Here is a 20235-nt window from a genome sequence, read left to right as displayed (position 1 = left end):
AAATTTCCGGAGCCCTCCTCTACGGCGTCCCTCATCATCATATCGTGGTTTTGGGACGTGAAACCCAAACAGTTATTATTATTATTATTATTATTATTATTATTATTATTATTATTATTATTATTATTATTATTATTATTATTATTATTCTACACACACAAGGGTCGATAACTTTTCTCTAGGGGTGTGCGAATATTCGAAAGTTTCGAATATTCGTCGTATGTTACATTCGAAATATTCGTATTCGATTCGAAAATCGTATATTCGAAAAGTTTCGAATTTCGATAACTTCGAATATTGGAAAAATTCGAATATGCGACTCGATTATCATGCACAAAATAACTCGTCTTCCACATTTCTGCTGCGTTCGTATAGCTAAAAACGTTGCCGAGAGGAGCGATAAACATCATAAGTACACGGAGGCACGATATCTGCCTGCGACGAGCGCCCCAGTATACGTATGATTTATTGCTGGTGCATCTCCGACGTGCAGCGCTGTTGCCGATCATGTAAGCGTACATTTTCAATATTATGCGGCCGTAACGTGCCGCACTATACACTCGTTCAATATGCGGGACCACTTCTGAAGAAAGACAGTGACCCACGTGACTGGTGGCGGACTGTAGGCACTTTCAGATACCCCAGTCTGGCAAACCTTTGCCCCATGTACCTCCCTATAGGCCTAGTGCGCTGCAGTTTTGACTGAACAAGTGGCGCCGCCCGCGGCGCGTTCCTAGTCAGTCGCTGCTGAGAGCGGGTGCGTACGGGCGGAACCATAGCAACTTGAAAGGACGAAGCTAATTCGAGGTCAAACAGGTATGTAACTATGTATTGTGGCGTGTATCGCTGTCGCAACAGCTACAGAAACATTGTCGTTAAGCGCCAAAAGTAAAACTATATGGATTTATATGGAAGGGCCACGAGAACGAGCGATGACAGCGTCGGAAAAGGGCAGTGCGACGTGCGAGATAATCAGACGTTCTTAATTTTTTAATGCTTTCTTCGCTATTTCTGCGCATATTTCCTCGTTGTGGTCATAAACTCTGCCTTCTTTTAGCCCCGATGGAGGTCTCAGGCAGCTTGTGAAGCACCGAAACCGCATATGCAGTGCCCACTTCTTGCGCAATAGTGAGAGAAGCTCGAAAGCCCTGCATTCTGCCTGTGTCTTGCGACACGTTTTCCTGCGTGCTATGGGAAAGGGGACAGCGTGACCCTGCGACGAAGCGTTAAACATCTTCGTAAGGGGACGCGGCGATGGCCAGAGCCAGGCGCATGATAGGTCTGTGCAGTATGTGTGCTCGCACTTGTTGACAAACATATACAAGGCGGCGACGAGCTTACACCATCTTCAGCGTCCACCCTTGCATGTGCACCTTGCTCCCATAATGTGCAATTGGTTCTATAGACAGCTGGGAAAATGTGCAAAAATCATCGAAAAGTCCGAAGGGAACGAGCCAGCGAAAAAAAAAAGCGAAAGGAACGAACGTTTTTTCTCTTGCTTAGCCCGAACACCAACTAAAACACGCAGACTGATTAATAGCGAGATGCCCTGCTGAATAGCGAGAACGGATGGAAAAGTCCAAGGTAGCTCTTCGCGTAATGGATGAGGGAAGAAAAAGCACGAGTCGAGCGTGCCGAGCGTTGGCGATGTTGCTGGATGGAGGCGCATCTTCGTCACAATGCTTTTAATTTAATGTAAATAATAGAAGACCTTGATAAAACTTTGATAACCTGAAGGCGGACGTCCTAGTCGACGCTCTTCGCACACTTGCAACTGACTTCGAAGGGCCCCTTTGCTGACACAGTTTGCTCCCTGACGCCGCAAGCATGATAGTAGCGGCGTAAAGATCACTGCCGTGAAGAAGACTGCTTTTATTTAAATATCTTTCTACGTATTCAGTTCCGCGCAATCCACATAATCACGCGCGCTGCTCGTTCCGCAATGCCATTGCTCTGCCCACACAGAGCGGCATTCGCAACATGGCACGACGGGATCACGCGCGCGGCCGCTACTCGCGGCGCTGACTGTCCTAGCGCCGCAGCGCTACCATACCAGCTGTCGAGGCCTATACCAGCCGCTTCTGTTCCAAGCGAGCGTTCCTTTTCAGTGGCAGGGGGGGTTGTCTCTGTTAGAAGGGAGCGCCTGCTGCCTGATCATGTGGAGCAACTCATATTTCTTCACGATAACATCTAGTCATTACTTTCATTGTGTCGTGATATTTGCTTGTGTTGTGATGTGCATTGTGCTAGCCTGGACATTGTGTTCTGGAGATGGCAGTGTATGTTGTGTTGCCAGTCAGGCTGTTAATGTTTTCTTTTTCAAATAGCTACATGTTAAATAAAATATTGTTACTGTGGAGGCATTTTTTCTTTGATATTCGATATTCGATTCGATATTCGAAGGTGGATATTCGTATTCGATTCGTATTCGAAAAATCTGATATTCGCACACCCCTACTTTTCTCTCACTTCGACCGTTATCCACCTCGCGGCCTTCTGCTGAAATCATTTGTCTCAGTGACGTATACATCCAATTAAATCACAAGGGGGGACACATATCTTCCCATGGAACCATTTTGTTTTTATAAATGTAGGTGTTGTTTTGATTTACATAAGAATTAAGATAATTTTATGAAATAAAATTAAATGACGAGCATGGGTTCCCAGTTCTCGTAACTGGATTGTTCTATTGAGTCTTTTCTCTGAAACCGGTCGAGCGGCAGTTGCGAGTTCAATAGTCTGACCAAGCTGAGGGGAACCGACTACAAGTACCCACAAAAATATAAACGGGCACTAAAGGAAGTTGAATGCACTATACGTAACTGTCACACAATTCAAATCCACGTTGTTTGAAAGATAAATCTCAAGGGGGGGGGGGACACTTGCAAGGTGTGTCCTCCTCCCCCCCCCCCCCCCCAGTCTAAACACAAGGGGGGTCAGGACCCCCCTGACCTCCCTGAAGTTTACGACACATTTTGTCTAGATGAAAGTTTAACAGCCTGCCTAAAAATTAACAGTTCGGTGTAACTTTCTTCGCTACAAGTTGGGCGCGATAGTTTGCTGATAGCATTCAGTTATCTGTGCGTTTGTGTCAGAAGACGCGTGACGCTCAGGCTTGCTTTAGGAGGAGATCCACAGCGCGAAATATGTGATGCAGGAAGAATGCAGTTTCAGCGTTATCTTAAGCTTACACTCTGGACGCTATGATACGCTTGAAATCAACAATTTAATGCATGTGCGTGAGTTTGCAGACGCTGATTTCCTAATACGATAACTCAAACCTGCAATTATTTGCAACAGTTATATGAGAACTAATAAGCATTTCAGCATTAATTGGGAGCGGTGGCGTGTTCAACAAAACTAGAACAACTATGGCTATGCCATCCGCAAGCGGATGATTGAAGCCCTCCACGAATGTCACACAATGCATACGATAAACTTCTTCAAGACCTAGAAACGGACGCGTCGACGAGAAAACGCTTCAGCAGAGATATATGTAGCCTCTGTCTCAAGGTCTATAGTTTGATGGCAATGGAAAGAAAAACAACAACAACAACAACAAAGATGGAGGTTCCAGGTCTTTACGCGTCAGAACCACAATATAAGACGAACGTGAGTTGGAGGGGCGCCCGATTAATTTTTCAACAGCCGGGGTTCATTAACGTGCAGCTTTATAAAAGTATGCGCTGCTGGTGTTCTTGCACTTCATTGGCATCGAAATGCAGCCACCGTAGTCTCCGGGAGTCGAACCAGTGGCCCCGAGCTCAGCAGCGTAGCACCTTGGCTTCTAAGCTATCGCGGCGGCTGACAATGAAAGCAGCGACATGAAAAGTGCGTCAAGTCGACAACAGGCCTCAGCGATAGTTTATATATATCGATAGACTCGGTGAGGCAGACAAACGGTGCGCATGCGCTTTATACCATATAGACGCTGTTTCATACCCATATATGACGTGCAACGCTGTGGAAGGTAGTGTGAGGTCCTATATATTATAGCAATGCGTTCGTCAAGAGAAATAGTTCGGTGCTTTTACCAGCAAGTACGCTACATATAGTGCTTTTTTTAATAAGGGGTGAGTGATAAATCAAAACTGTTTTGTACTTCAAAGGTAAACAAGATGTGTTGTAGGCGACTGCTAACAAGTTGCTATAAGTAATACCAGGTTACGTTGCTTTTTTTGCCACTTTTCTTTTCGCTTTTATTTTTTAGTACTGCGGTGACATAATAACAATGTTTTCGTCGTCTAGGGAGAAATGAACGTGCATGTGCCATGATGTTTTTTTCGCATCTTTGTTTTGATAGATTCAAAAGGCAAGCTTATCTAGAATAAACCTTTGTTTGAAGTAAGCGTTAGCCCTGTCTGTGCTAGTTTCTTGCGTCTTCATCTTCGAGCGTGTTTTTTTTTTTTTGTTAGAGTGATTTCTAAATATTGTTGCTGAAAAAAAAAGAAAGAGTAAAGGTTCCTTTACTCCCGTGAAGTTGACGGACAAAGTCCCTGGTGATGTAGCTCGGCGGGGGTGAAGTATTCGACAGGAGGCGCCAGCCATTCTTGGTACCAAGGCAATGACGCTCTGCGACATAACTCATGCCCGGCTTTATTAGATGTCGCTACGCCAGCGCTACTGCACATGTCTGTATCCATTGTTCCGCAAAGCAACGGACATTCAACGACACAAGTTAACAGTGCCATATAGCTTTTTCTTTTGTCATCATTTTTATCTTCGTATCTATATTACCGACGAACAATACGTAGTTGTCAGTTTGGACTCATTTCTTTCGCGTTAGAAACCTTTCTCATTTACGCGCCTTTCAACGCTTCAGTTCGCATTCGCGTTTCCGTCGGCAACCTGTGTAATGAACTGTTGCTTTGATTCAACGGTGTCTGCACACAACGGCGACAAGCTTTAAAGCTGGCTTCTCCACATTAGAGGACATATTGAGGGGAAGCCCACTTTCAAAGAACTGAGGAGAAGCACCCATTTTACTGTGGTTTGCGGGGCGTGGCGACGCCTCCTGCTACCGTTCCCTAATTACATGACCGATCCCTGACGTCGAGAAGTCGAACCTCTGAGATCTTTGTTCTACAAAGCAGAAGCCTGATGCGCAGTAACCATTACGCCTTCAGAAACATTTGCTGGCTGACTAGAATTGGTGATGCATAGTTCACAGGTGCAACAGCACAAACGAAACAAAGAGAGAGACAGGGAGAAATGTAATGCGGTAAGGCAGGGAGGTTAACCAGAAAACATATCTGGTTTGCTACCCTGCACTGGGGAAGGGGTAACGTAACAAGAAAACAATATACACAGGGCAGAGGGGAATAGGGGAGCGCTGGTGCGGCTCGGGTGGGGGCAAGTGCTGGTGCGGCTAAAAGTGTGTGTGGGGGGGGGGGGGCGCAAGTGCCCATTTTGCACCTCCCTGCCGACACCCATGGCACCGGGATCATAATTCAGTTCATTATAACTTTTATCCGACATTCGTTGTAACAGTAGAGATAAAAATGAGCTCTAACAAATCCGCAATCTGGCTCGCGCAAGAATCTTAGATACAAAAACGCAATATTCTGGGCTTCGAACCGGCTATAAACGAGGTGTGCTTCTTTAGCGCTATCGTGTGTGTGTGTGTGTGTGGGGGGTGGGGGGGGGGGGGTGCGCGCGCGCTTGCTGACCAAAATTACCGCGAGATTTTCAAACGATTATATAAAAAGGTTGTTGTGAAATATCTTTCAATATTTATTTTGATTTTTATGCCTCCTTTCCGGTTTTGAGCCTCGCGTGAACCAAACATCTCTTCGTTACAGCGGATATCGCGGCGGCTCTCGCGTTTTGGGTTTCGTTATTACAAGAATAAATGTAATTGAAATGAAGCGTGGCTAACCAAAGTTCGTATTTAGCTCGCTATAACCTTTAAATTGCTACATCAGTGTTCGTTATTACGAGGTTTTACTGTATTTGCTTGTTAGTGTACACGAAGACGTTACCATAAGACAACCTGTAGGCGTTTATGATGAACGTCAGCTGAGTCGAGAGGATTGAGTTATTGTTTATAATAACCGAGGGATGCGAACAGACACTGAAGCCAAGAAGAACATAAATACGTTTTTATCTAAATGTTGGAATAATTAAGAAAACGATAACAAAAATAGAAAGAAAAGGCACCTTACCATCGGTGAAATCCGAAGGCTTAATTACAGCATCTTGCGCGCGATTCTGCATGAAATTCACACAGTATAGCGGCCATCACTAAGCAACCTAATCCTAAATGGATGGATGTTAGGAACATCCCCTCTCGATCGGCACGATGCCTTAGTGCCACCAAGGTCTTTATTGGATATGTTTATGATCTGTGATTCGTACTAATGATTTTGAGAGTGCTGGCCAGCACCTTCGGCAATCAATTTCGGAGGGTTTGAAACACCCATTCAACCGTAGGCATCACGTGGTTATATCTGCGCTGAAAATCAACTCACAATGAAAGCCCATGTGGTGCCACCGTATCATTTACTGTCGCTAGCACGAAGCCTTTATTACCAGGGATAGACTTACTCGTGCCCCGTAAGTATGTAAAAACTTCGTCCAAACAGCTTGAGGTTTAGTTTTCCGGCTTCATGTGGAAATCCATATCCCGCATGTAGACTTGAAAGCGTGTAAGGCACATACATGCAGGCGTGTACAAGTGGCGTACATAATATATTTACGCAGGCATACGCACTGGCATACATTTTGTAGATCCGCGAAGCCAGCATGGAACACGTGTTCTGTAGTCTATATGTCAAGCCGGGATATCACCTGCATAGAGTCTCATACAATACTTACTAGAGGGAACTCTGGCGCTAGTGTCTATGAGAGTTGCAACGCATGGCGCTCCAGCCAGCATGGGAATGATGGGTAGTACACGGATTTGTCTAAACTTCGTTCTTTAGGCTCCGTTTGGCTCCGCGTCGCCTGCATCCGCTTTGTCGCAAAACGAAGTTCAGCAAAAGTCAGCAGTTGCACTTCACCATTTTAACCTTTTTAAGCTCACCAATTAAAATCTGGTCACGAAGTTCACAACGATCCATTCTTTTATTCGAAAGAAAACCAAAACATAGCAATAAACAAAGCCACGAGTGCGTTCGAAGCCCGCAAGTACGAAGACTAGGCAAATCCGTGTACTACCCATCATTCCCATGGTGGCTGAACGATCGCAGCGCCAAAGTCCCCTCTAATTAATTTTAGGAAACTCTATGATCACCTATACTTTTGAATAGTGAAACATTTAGATTTTCGCACCTGGCCCATGGTGTTGCCATTGCGGCTCAGTGGTTACGGTGCTCGACTGCTGACGGCGAAAGACGCGGTTTCAGTCCCGGCCACATATCGATGCAGGCGAAATGACAGAGGCTCGTGTACTGTGCGATGTTAGTGCATGTTCAACAACCCCATGCAGCTGGTCGGTATTCTCCGAAACCCTCCAATGCGGTATCTCTCATACATTAAATCCGATAAACCAACTGAACCAATCATGTCTGACGCATGGCAACCGGTATCTGTAACACACGGGTTACTGAAAACACTGCATGGCATTTGCAGTCGCAGTGTCAGAAATAAGAATGCGACATATTTTAAAGTTAAGGTGAAAGCCTTCTGTGGCTCATTGGTTAAAAAAAAATCTGGTGTCGGCGGCGCGAACACGAATGGCGCCGAAAGTCAGTAATTTAATGAGAGTCTCGTTATAGAGCATGGCTTACTCCTGAGCTCTTAACATTAGCTAGAGATGCTGTGGATTTTTTAGGGGAAACTAACACATAAGTTGTTTCATATGCGAGTCATACGCAACAACTCGCACTGTTAATATATACTCATGGATATGTTAACAACAATGTGTAGGTCAGAAGCCAATTCGAGTACGCCATCCATATGTAAGAATGTCTGTGTAGACTCCTCTATGACGTCATCCGATAATGTTGCATAGTTAAGTTGCACGCTGACAGACGTTTTGCAGGGGAGAGAGAGCGAGAGAGATGTGTGTGTTAAACAGAGACTTCATTGTTGCTATAGAAGAATGCACACACACACACTCACGCGCAGAGACTGCGGTTATTCATAATTATGAATTATGTCGCATCTGGCTTTTTCTAGCCGGCTGCAGGCTCCGAGATATGTAGTCGACAGCCCTGGCGTAATCGGCCGGCTTCGCTTATCTTTCTGACAGATAATATTTGTAAGCGCCTGACGTCACTCATAAGTCATACATACGTACACAACTAATTAACGACGACGGCTGGCGTGTGTGACCATGCGATTACGAACGGGAAATAAAAAATATATAAGGACAGTTAAGGTAGGGAAAGAGAGTAGATAACGAAAGGCATGCATAAGCTATACGATCAGTGTCAGCGCTTTAGAAATATGCGCGCGCACACACACACACACACACACACACACACACACACACACACACACACACACACACACACACACACACACACACACACACACGCGCGCGCGCGCGCATGCAGGCTAGCGCATGAACCAGTGGATGCGCAGACGTATGACAGGCACAAACGAACCAAACGGCCTCCCAAATCTATAAGACGCAACAAAAAATGAAAAATATTTCTGCACCACTGACTCCTGCAGAAGGCGAGTTGCCGAGAGCTGCTGCGTGTACGAAATAAAAACAAAGGCAAAAAAGGAAAAGAAGCCCTGAGCAAACAAACAAAACAGAAACAAGAGCAGAAATGTCACGCGGAAACGATTCTCATGAATCAAAATGCCGGTGCGGGGAGATAGCAAAACGTCGTTTTTTGTTTTTGTTTCCTGCACGCTGCTGCTATACATGCTGCTTGGTCGGCCTCGGCAGCAACTCGAGCTATAGCTGCATGCAGCAGCAGAAGCAGCAGCAGCAGCAGACATCTGCGAGGAAAATCTGTCATCCCCAATTCGCGTCGTGGCCCGTGCGTCGTCTTCGCTTGCGTTCTTCGAAAGACGCAGCCATCCCTCCGACCCTTCGCTCGTATCGCTTTCCTCAACCATCAGATTCGAAGGGTCTTTTTCTTCCTCTTATACACATATACTAAACGTACGCTCCATGGCGATTCGATATCGCGATGGCAGTCCTCGCGCTTCGGTTATGTATATATCTTCCTTCGCTGTTATGCAGGAAAGCCGATCGATGTGCAGGACCAGGCTATGTGTACAGTGAGGCCACGGCGTTTTCCCTCTTGTTTCTCTTTCTTTTTTTTTTAATAGTTCTTAGATGTAAGCGATTGTGGACGCGCGAGTGGCAGACGAAACATCCTTCGTATGAGCAGCAGACGGATTAGTCTGTCGAATGCATGCAGCTAATGCTCCAGCTCCATATATGAACAACCCTCCGTTGTACGAAAAACAAAAGATTTTCCTGACCACGCGACTCTTTCATAGTTCCGTTCTCGTTTTTTTGAGGTCGCGATGTCTTCTTGGACATGTTCAACCTTCATTCTATAAAAGTACAAGCCCCATACGCACAAAAATGAACGCGACACGAAAATACACGCGAAATGAAAGCGACGCGATGAGCGAAGAATAAAATTCGCTTGATAGCTCGGTCAGTAGCGAGTTATAAAAATTACGCGAATAATACTCGTGCCCTTCAGAATACGCAACAAATGAAAAGATTCAGAGCCTACTCTGAAGATGCAAGCCAGCGAACCTGTGGATATATGGTGGAACCGGTATAGTGAACATTGCGCTATAACGAATTTATACATTATCATTATTTTATATATTCAGCGAATAAAGAGACATACAGCCATAAGATCCCGGTGTTTCTCTTGCGGATGATGCACACTGCCCACGCGCGCTTCTTTTTCTATTTTCATGTAGCCAACCCGCCGCACGTGTAACCACTGCTTTGTGCGCGCGGCGCTGGAATGGCGAACATTCCCGATTATTTTAGATTGTTCTGATTTAAGCTTGAGCTCGCAGCGCGAGCAGTACAGTTTATTCTGGAACTAACGCGAACACCAACGGTATATGCTGGAATCTGCATAAATGCCGACGCGCCTTACCTCCGACCAGATTACTCGGCGGAGAACGACTGTTCTCGCCGCTATCAGTGAACAGCGTGAATCGCTTGTACCTTGACTTTCATCTTCCGGGCACAAGTTCGCCCGATAAAGAGTTCCGTATCTTCCCAGTCTTGCTGCGGCCTTCTTCACCGTCACAACCGCGCGACAATATTATCTCATCAACGGCGGTCTCAAATTGAAACCATGTTGTACGTAAGAAAACCCCGATGTTTCTGAAGTACAAAAATGGCATGACGTTCGTTTGCTATGCAAGTGGTCTTGTATTCGAGGCCAAATTCTTCATGTCCTTCTGCCATGTCTGCGGAATCATACACATTTACGTTTACTTTCACGCCACGTCCATTTCTCGGACCCAACGACGCTGAATTAGTCGAGTTAATCGCATCGAAGAAAATCGTTGTTCGACACGTCTTTTGTCCGCGGAAGCGATCTTACAGAACCTATAGCCACGCAGCTTCGTTGCAAAAAAAGAGAAGGAACCAACTTCTAAAAGCTGCCACAGCGGTATCGTTGTCCAACCAGTGTTATACGCAACGAACAGAGACGTCAGCCTCTAGCACGGGCTGCTAATGCAACCGCGTTGCCGGAACTATATCTTAACTTCACTATACATGGTCCAAGGCCACAGTTTCTGGTTAGTGTACAGATGAGTGGATCGTTACAGACGTGGCAGCGTTTTGGTTAGGACAGGCAGCGCATAAAACTTATAAATGGATGTAACTTCGAAACAAGTACGTACGTATATAGCAATACTAATACACATAGTACATCAAAACAAGGAGAGACCTCTGGCGCGAGCGGTCACTCCGTCCTTTGCAGACCGCATCGGGTCCAGGAACCCGAATTGGGAGGCCGGCCCCTATCTAACGATCTATTTCGTTCTCGCATCTCTGCTTTAGTGGTTAGGAAAGGTATAACGCAAACAGCAAGTTATGTGACCACTCTCTCTCTCTCCATCGCCTCTCCCTCTCTAATCTCTATAATGGCGACAAGCGTGCCACGATTGGTCCGTTCCGCCGTTCGGCGCGGCAGCCGCCACTCGTTGGTCCATCCAGGATACAGGCATTCATGAAACGCGTTTTTTCGGAGCACGCCGGCGGCTCAGGCTTCTTATACCCGGAGCGCTGTTGCCCACTGCTGCTGTTTCTGCTGTGGCGGCGGGACCGTAGAAAGAACGCAGCCTGCACCCCCCCCCCCCTCTTTCCTACCCTTGTATGTAATATATAGTCTATTCCAAACCGCCCCTTCCTCCTTCCCTTCCATTCTAAGTCCTCCTCTCCCAGCCCAACCTTTCGAGTGCTCGGAGGTGGAGCCAAATGGTCGAGTACCCTTTCGTTGTTGCCGGAGTCAGGACGCCGACGACCCTTCCTGTTCCTCCAACAGCCCCGCCACACCACTTCGTCTTCGAACGACGACGCCCTTACATTCGTCAGGAACCAACAAAAAAACGAATCAAAACCCGAATGCGTATAGCGAGCAACAACAAAGCCAACCGCAGTATACGAGATGACGAGAAAGAAAACAGCAGGGCTGCCATAGCGACCCACCTTCGCCAAACTTATGCCTAACCTCTCCTTCCTTCTCCGTTCAGTCCCTTGCCGGCAGTCCGGTACAACAACCCCCCCCCCCTTCTTCATCAACTTCCAAGTTTCCCAGCCCGCCCCTTCTTGTATACCTTCGTAGTTACTCCGTTTCTCGTCTCTTATTTTCTGTTGTTTCAGTTGTTTGTTGGTTTTTTTTTTTCCTTTAGCGTGCGCGCTGCCGCGTTCCGTGTGGGCGCAGCCGCAGCAAGCACACCGCGATGTTGCTCTGGCGTCGTGCATGGCGCCTGCAATTTGCCCTCCCCCCGGGGGCCTATAATGGAGGGGGGTGGGGGGTGGACTCGTTCGTCAGATGGGCGAAGCTTGTATATGAGGCCACGCGCGGAGCAGACACGATCCAGCGTTCCGTCTCTCCAATTGCCTTCTATTTTCTTTCTTTCTTTCTTTCTTTCTTTCTTTCTTTCTTTCTTTCTTTCTTTCTTTCTTTCTTTCTTTCTTTCTTTCCCTCGCAGGCCTGCCATTTCGGCTTCTCTCATTCCAGCCTTGTTTTTGATTAACGTGTGGTGGCTGCATGCATGCTTGCTGCCGGCCGACCGGCTGCGTGTAGCAATAAAAGAAAGGAAAGCCCAGGTACAGCAGTGGTCATACATGTCACTCCCCCCCCCCCCCCCCCTTCCCCCCCCCCCCCCACTTCTTCCCTCTTGCTCTAGCTAGCCACCACAACTTCCCCGCCCATTACTTCAACAACCGCGCGGTTCTCTTCCTACCCCCCCCCCCCCCCCCCTTCCCATCGTTTATATACCGCAGCAGCCTCAGAGTCGGTGCGCAGCTGACCACGTGATTGCCGTAGCAGGCTTCGACGCAAGGCCATGATGAATGTCGCAGTGCTCGCTTGCTTGCTTGCTTGCTCGCTCGCTCGCTTGCTTGCCGGCTGTTTCTGCGGCCCCAAGCGCTGGAGCTATGCAGCACAAGACGAAACGGAATAGAGCAAGCGCTGCGAGTTCGGCAATCGATGGTTTTGCGGAGGACGAGAAAGGAGAAGAAAGGGCGAGCGGACAAATCTATGAAATGTTCCTGCCTACTGACGAATACTGAGCTTGTCTTTTCTCCACTCTCTTATCGAAGAGAAATGAATGAAGAAAAAGAAAAGGACCTCACAGTCATGGAAGAAAAACTGCCCCTCTGATTTCCAGTTCTGCATAAATCTCTTCCAAGATTGCGTGACATCCAAGAAGCGAAAAGCTTTACAATAACCAGCAAAACCAGCAATTCAGTTTGTACCACAGCAGTCGCAGTTATGATGCGACCATTTCGACTGCTGGTTCTGGTCGAAAATACGTCAGCAGACGCCGAAAACATGATAAGTCGCACGCATGCGCACTACATCTGTTCTCTCTCTCTCTTTGCCCTACCTCTTCTTGGTGCACTCAACTTCACGATCGTATTCAGGTAGCGCTATAATAAACCACAAACGAAGCCTCACGCGGAGACGTGAGCAGCAACCGTTAACGGTTGCTTGTCGGGTCTATGTCGGTGTCGGCCTTGCTGAAGGGAGTACATTACGCGTATCTTCCTATCGTGTAGATGGCGCTGCGATCTGGCCCAGAAAAGAGAAATTATGACTGGTATTCTCTCGTTGTCAGATATAAATACCTCTCTCGCTCTCTTTTCTTTATTTAGCGCTTCTCTTTTATCCTGTATGGATATCGCCGTATACAAGCGGTACTATTACGAACGCATAGTGTCACGTCTATATCCGGTGCATCCACCTTCGTCTGTACGGTGCACCTTGTGTGCGTGCCACCGCGCGGAGGTGTGCGTAATGTTGGGCGAAATGGCCGGAAAGAAAGTTTCCAGCTTATGGTTGCCCTCTCCTTTCTTTTATATCTCACCCTTTCACTACAGCAGACATGAATACGGAAGAGATATATATTTGCGCGTGGTGCATTTGAAGGAATTCCTTCCTCGGCAAGCACAATCGGCGGAAAACGTGCGCTGCAAATTAACGTACAGGCGTACAGCGTTCTCTTTCCATCCTTGTTTTTATTATTCTTTCTTTTTAGGACGTTCACTTCGGTGTGCGTGTGTGCATGAGAGGGTGAAAACTATGGAATCCTCACGACGGGCACTTCGTACAATAACAAAAAAGCGCAAAAATGTAAGCGTCAATACACCCGCGGTTGGTTACTCCGTTATGCATTTCCGCCTTTACAAATCAGCCTGTCACCTAAAGCCTGCGTTTAAATGACAGGTTGCCTCTGAACACTCTGCGTTCTGTATTACAATACAAACAATGTAGATATGTGTGTGTGAGCGGTAACTGTATATGATATTCGTCTGTTTATGTGGTTACTCTTTATATATGTACATACCACCCTGAACCTGGAGTAGCGAGCCAGGCGATTATCAAATTTAACTTCACCAGCACATCATTAAAGGGACCAACAACTAGCCAGAACGTGTGTTTGACAGATTGACAGAATCAAGCATCCCTTTTTACGATCCGAGTAGGTTAAATCGCGTATAAAAGTCACAAAAAAACTGGTATGCATGCCACGCAGCCTATCGGAAGAGCCTTGAAGATAGATTATGGAGTCGTTCACTTTGCTGTATACCTTAGTCTGATGCTTTCAAGCGCACCGTAATTATTGCCAAAAATTAGAGATATTCATTATTATTCATCCCCGTTGTATCCTGTGTCGCTCACGAGGTAGAACGAGTTGCACGCTGAGAGGCGGTGCTGCCTTCGCGGCAACTTGTGGAGCATGCATGTAGCCGAGGCGCATACGCGCAGTGTGCTCGCATGCGCAGTAAACCATCGCGCGCAAAACACGAAGCGCTGTCGCGCTCACCTCCCTCTGTTTGCAGCATGTCTTGTATGAATGCGACTTCATAGTCGTCGACGATCGAAAAATGTTGATTGTACACGTTTCACGGCGTTTTCCGCGTTACCATTGCGTCATTAGACACTCTGACCGGTAAGCTTTCTGTTGCGCTAAAGAGGTACCATAATTTCTGGTTGTCGATCCCTTTAAAGTCTGTATCGCCCTCTTCCTCTCACAGCGTAAATTAAAGTGCGAAGAGGACAGAAAGGTGACTAAGTGTTCGTTGTTGCGCGTCCAATTTTGGCCGAGTTTGTACAGACGTAACTGAAGATTCAAAGGGGTCTGGGATGATAGACGTATTAAACTGCCCACTGCGCTCCACGTTACGCCTGACAAGCGTTCCGATTAGTGTGTTCTTGCGTTCGCGTTTCAATTTACGTTGGCGGTTGGGTGATATCATCCTGAGAGTCATTGAAGCGAGGACGCATCGCGCATGTTTTCCATCCGTGGAACTATTGGCGAAGGAATGTTTTGATAGATGACGGAATGAACGCGCGCTTCGCTGCTTTATTATGACGGATTTTGCATTTATTCTCACTGATTTTATACTCACGGAAGCGTTCTTAAGCTACAGCATGAGCACGTACGTCTTCCGATCATTTCTATAGAGAAGGGTTCGCAAGAGAAGATGCAGGCAGTCGTGATGTAAGACATAACATTAGCGAAGGTAGCCAGCAAATAGCGAAACGCACTTAAAGAAAAAAAAAAAAGAACTTCGTGAATTCTGCCTCATGCTCACGTGGAATTAGTCACCAGAACATCTCTTATTTGCATGAGACGTGTTTGCGAAGGGAAATAAATATTCGGTATACGCTAACCGCGGAAGTCATTATGTAATGCCTTCTGACCCTTAGGGAAACAAAACAAATTCAATGAAATGAATTGAATGAGATGGAAATTCTAGTGACGCCAGGAACGGCATAACTTTCGCCCTTTAAACGCTTTTGTCCGCAAAACAAACAAAGAAACAAACAAAAAAAACGCGCGAGAAAGTTTTTCATTGTAAACCACTACGCACTGCGTGATATGTTTGCATATCACACATTTTTTTTCTCCCTGAAGGTCAGGCGTCGCGCCTCGCTGCCTGGCCCCCTTCCGTATGCGCTGCATTATACACACATATACTTCTACAGCTATCAGTGTATACACCTCTTATCGAGAGCTTACGCATGGCTGCAGCTTCTCGGCTCTCCCTGAATGGATAATGCCTGTCGACACGAGATGCGGGCGATCAACGCAAGAGCGATTGCCTCTTCGGCCGGAGTCTCTCCTTTCTGCTCGGCAAGAGTGACTCTCCGCATTTCGGGCGCGTTCATTCACAAAATTTATCCGTGATTTTCCCTTTGATGAATCACTTTCTGCTTCTGCTATCTCTCTCTCTCTCTCTCTCTCTCTCGCACGCACACACACACACACACACGCACGCGCGCACGCACACATACTTAGCTTGTACAACTTCGTTGAGTATGCGCCACTTCGCCAACGTCTTTCGAGAAGAATTTCTTTCCGGCGGAGAGGTGAGATTGGAATGAACGATTGCGGGAGCCGAGTGTTCGGTGCAGCCGCATGCACGAAGAGTCGGCCGCCAATGTCACCCCCTTCACGCGTTTCAGCGATGCAGGAAGGCCTCGTGTCCACTGGTATACAGGAAATGTCACGGCGGTCTTGAAGTTCTGTGAAGAAAAGCTCCAGGCCTGCTCAGAACACGCAGTATACAGTCACAGCGCAAGCTGGCAGGAGCGCTCTTCATAAAAGCCGTTGTAAATTAACTTTGTTATGACACTTACTGGAAATACAGTTGCGAGGTGTGCAGTATGCAATAAATCATATTTTGTGAAGTAGCGAGGCACCCAATACGCGTTTCGGGCAATAGGCGGCCCTACGTACATAGACACATTGTTGTTGCTGGGGTGGATGATGATGATGATGATGTAGAATTGTGGCCGAGCTTTTTGTAAGGGGTGGCAGGCTTTAAACCACCCACTCGTTACACCCGTCGCCTGGCGTGACGCTTGGTACGATTAAACTCTTCTGTCACGTGATATTATATCGGTTAAAATGTGTCCTCGTCATATATGACGTGTGCGTATGTTCTTTTGCCGAAGAAAAGATTTTGAGCGCTGACGTGGCTCTGAGTCTGCGGTAGCACCCTAGCTTGCTAAGCAAAGAGCTTGGATACGAATCCGCCTCGAACCTTAACTCTCTTATTTTTCCCCTCAAGGCGCGTGATCGCTGCTACAGACACCAGCAGCGGCGGTCAACTACGCCCCCAAAATCAGCTGTTGTGAGCTTATAACAGCTTACGTTGTAAAACAAACACAGATAATTTTATTGAGTACGGCAAACAACGGTCCCGGTGATTGTATACATAACTGCATGGGGCAACATAACACCGTACCAGCGGCAGATACAGAGATTGATTGATTGATTGATTGATTGATTGATTGATTGATTGATTGATTGATTGATTGATTGATTGATTGATTGATTGATTGATTGATTGATTGATTTTATTGGCGCAAGGGCCACTCTTGGCCAAAGAGCGCCATTTCAATAGAAGTTAGTGGCAACTAATTAGAAGAAGTTCAAGGATGTAGATGTGACATGGCTGTACATGGGCCTAAAATGGGTCGCTGCAAAAGTGTAAAAGACATAGGTAATAAAATATGGGGATGACTAGTGGTATACTAAAGAGGACTTAGTTGCGTAAATAATGATTCTGTATTACAGATAATACATGGCGCTTGTAAAATATAACCGGGAGCACTACTGCCTTAGCAGAGCCCTTGTTTAGAAGGGTCTGAAGGCGCGTGCTACACAAAGTATGACACTCGCAGCAGCACCATCTCTAGAGAGGGTGTGCTACGAGTTTTTTGGCACTATAACATTCAATGCGACGTCATTTATGTAGTTTAATACAGCCTTACTGTCGAATAAAGGCTTCACCCCAAGAAATAATAAAGGATGTAGGGGGACATGCTCTCTGTAGATTAATTAAAGGGAAGTGGCCTTTACGTTCTATTTCAGCTTCCCGGCACTCAATTAAGACGTGGAGGACGGTGAGTTGGTCGCCACATCTCCCACAGATGGGAGCCTCTTTACCAGTTAGGAGATGTGAATGTGTGTCACATGTGTGTCCTATTCTGAGGCGACAAAGGATGACATCATTCTTTCGTATTTTTGTAGTTGGGTGCCAGTCTCCTAACTGTGGCTTAATTAGGTGTAATTTGTTTGAGGCTTCCTTATCCCACAAGTGCTGCCAATAGCTCTTAAGGGTTTTTTTCAGAGTTGGTTTCAGGTCAGTGGCAGGAACAGCTATTGAGGAAGTACTTGGTTTGCTTGTTATCGATGTTGCCATTTCATCGACAAGTACGTTACCTTTGATGCCTCTGTGCCCGGGAACCCAGAATAATACAACCCGCCGATTGTTGGCATAGCCGGCACTAATCATTGAATAGAGTTCCCTAATTACGGGGTTTTTAAGTTTCGGGGGAAGCATTAGAGCCCTTACAACACTTAGGGAATCTGTAAAAACAACTGCCTTATGCACCTTTGTTTTCTTAATTTGTTTAACAGCTGATAGAAGCGCATATGCTTCCGCTGAGAAAATACTTGTTTCTGGTGCAAGAGCTCCAGATTCAGAGAAAGACGGTCCAATGGCCGCATACAACACACCAAGGTTTGATTTTGATGCATCTGTGTAGTATTCAGGGCTGGAGTATTTCGTTCGCAGTTCTAAAAAGTACATTTGAATATGGATGTCGGGAGCATGCTTTGTGACTTCCATAAGCGACGTGTCACATTCCACCGTCTGCCACTGCCACGGTGGTAGAAGTTTCACTGGGGCCATAAGGCTGTACTGCAGGAGTCGAACACCGACTTCCTCGCCAAGTTTCCTTCACACGTATTGAAAAAGGTTCCGTCACGGATGGTCTATTGTGGAAGAGCGTTGCGCTAGAGTGGTCATTTAGGATTGCGTGACAGGGGTGTTCTTGGTTAGATTGGACTTTGAGAAAGTGTTTGAAGCTTGTGAACGTTCTTTGAAGGTGTAGCGACCATTCGTTGGATTCGGCATATAAGCTTTGTACAGGGCTTGTTCTGAAGGCGCCAGTAGCCAGGCGGATACCCAAATGGTGAACAGGATCCAACATTTCAAGTGCACTGGATCTGGCGGACTGATAGACCTCAGAGCCGTACTCTAATCGTGAACGAACGAGGCTTTTGTAAAGGGTCATTAGACAGTTCCTGTCACAACCCCATGTCGTCCTAGAGAGCACTTTCAATAGATTCATCGCTTTCAAGCACTTTTGTTTTACATATTTTAAGTGGGGAATAAAACTGAGCTTTGAATCTAAAATTATGCCTAAAAACTTCTGGTCGCTTTGTACCGGAAGACGTTCTTTGTTAAGTTGTATATTTGGCTCCGCGACCAGTCCTCTCTTCCTTGAGAAGAGCACGCATGTGCTTTTTGTGGGGTTTATCTTAAACCCATTTCGTTCTGCCCATTTCGATACCTTGTTTAGAGAGAGTTGAACTTGTCGTTCGCAGATTCCGAGGTTACAGGACTTAAAACCTAATTGTACATCATCTACATAAACAGAGTAGAAGATTGCTTTCGGGATGACGGATGGCAACGAATTCATTTTCAATATGAAAAGTGTGCAACTCAACACCCCTCCTTGGGGGACTCCAGTTTCCTGGATGAACGGTCTAGAAAGAGCACTGCCTACCTTCACTCGAAAAGTCCGGTTAGTGAGGTAGCTCTCGATTACTCTTAACATACTTTCCCGGATACCCATTGAAGAGAGATCTTGTAGAATTCCGAATCGCCAGGTGGTGTCATACGCTTTTTCAAGATCTAAGAATACTGACAAGAAGAACTGTTTGTGAATGAATGCATCTCGTATGTTTGACTCCATGCGTACAAGGTGATCTATTGTTGACCTCTCGTGCCTGAATCCACATTGGAATGGGTCTAGTATTTTTCTAGTTTCCAAGGTGTGGAGTAAGCGACAGTTAATCATCTTTTCGAAGAGTTTACACAGGCAACTCGTTAATGCTATTGGCCTGTAGCTACTTGCTATTGCTGGGTCTTTTCCTTCCTTAAGGACAGGTATTATGATGGCTTCCTTCCATGAAGACGGTATATATCCTGCTTCCCATATCCTGTTGTAAAGATGAAGGAGTGTGATTTGTGTCTGAGGGTGTGCATGTTTAATCCTTTCATACAGGACACGATCAGGACCTGCAGCTGATTTGTTGCACGTGTTCAGTGCTGCATGCAGTTCAGTTATATTAAAAGGAATGTTGTACCCCTCATCATCCGTGCACGTCCTGTCAAGTGGCTTTCCCTCCATTAGTGTTTTATGCTTTAAAAAGGCATCCGAGTAGTGTGCAGAGCTAGATACTCGCTCGAAATGTGCCCCCAGAGAATTTGCCTGATCTTCTAGGCTGTTGCCGTCGTCGTTTACCAATGGCACCGAGAGTGTGCTTCTTCCTTTTATTTTTCTCACCCTGTCCCAAGCTTTCCCTTCGTCTTTGTGTGAGTTAATTTCTGTTAGGTATTTTTGCCAACTTTCCCTCTTTGCTTGCCGGCGTGTTCTTCTTCCCTGAGATTTTATTTGCTTAAAGTTTATCAGATTTTCAGCAGTTGGCGAATCGCGCAGCTGTCCCCACGCTTTGTTTTGGTTTCTGCGCGCCTTTCTGCACTGCTCTTTCCACCAAGGGATGCGCCGCTTACGAGGGCGTCCAGTT

Source organism: Rhipicephalus sanguineus, unplaced genomic scaffold, assembly GCF_013339695.2.
Source record: "Rhipicephalus sanguineus isolate Rsan-2018 unplaced genomic scaffold, BIME_Rsan_1.4 Seq488, whole genome shotgun sequence".
NCBI lineage: Eukaryota > Metazoa > Arthropoda > Arachnida > Ixodida > Ixodidae > Rhipicephalus > Rhipicephalus sanguineus.
Note: the sequence above shows the minus strand (reverse complement) of the source record.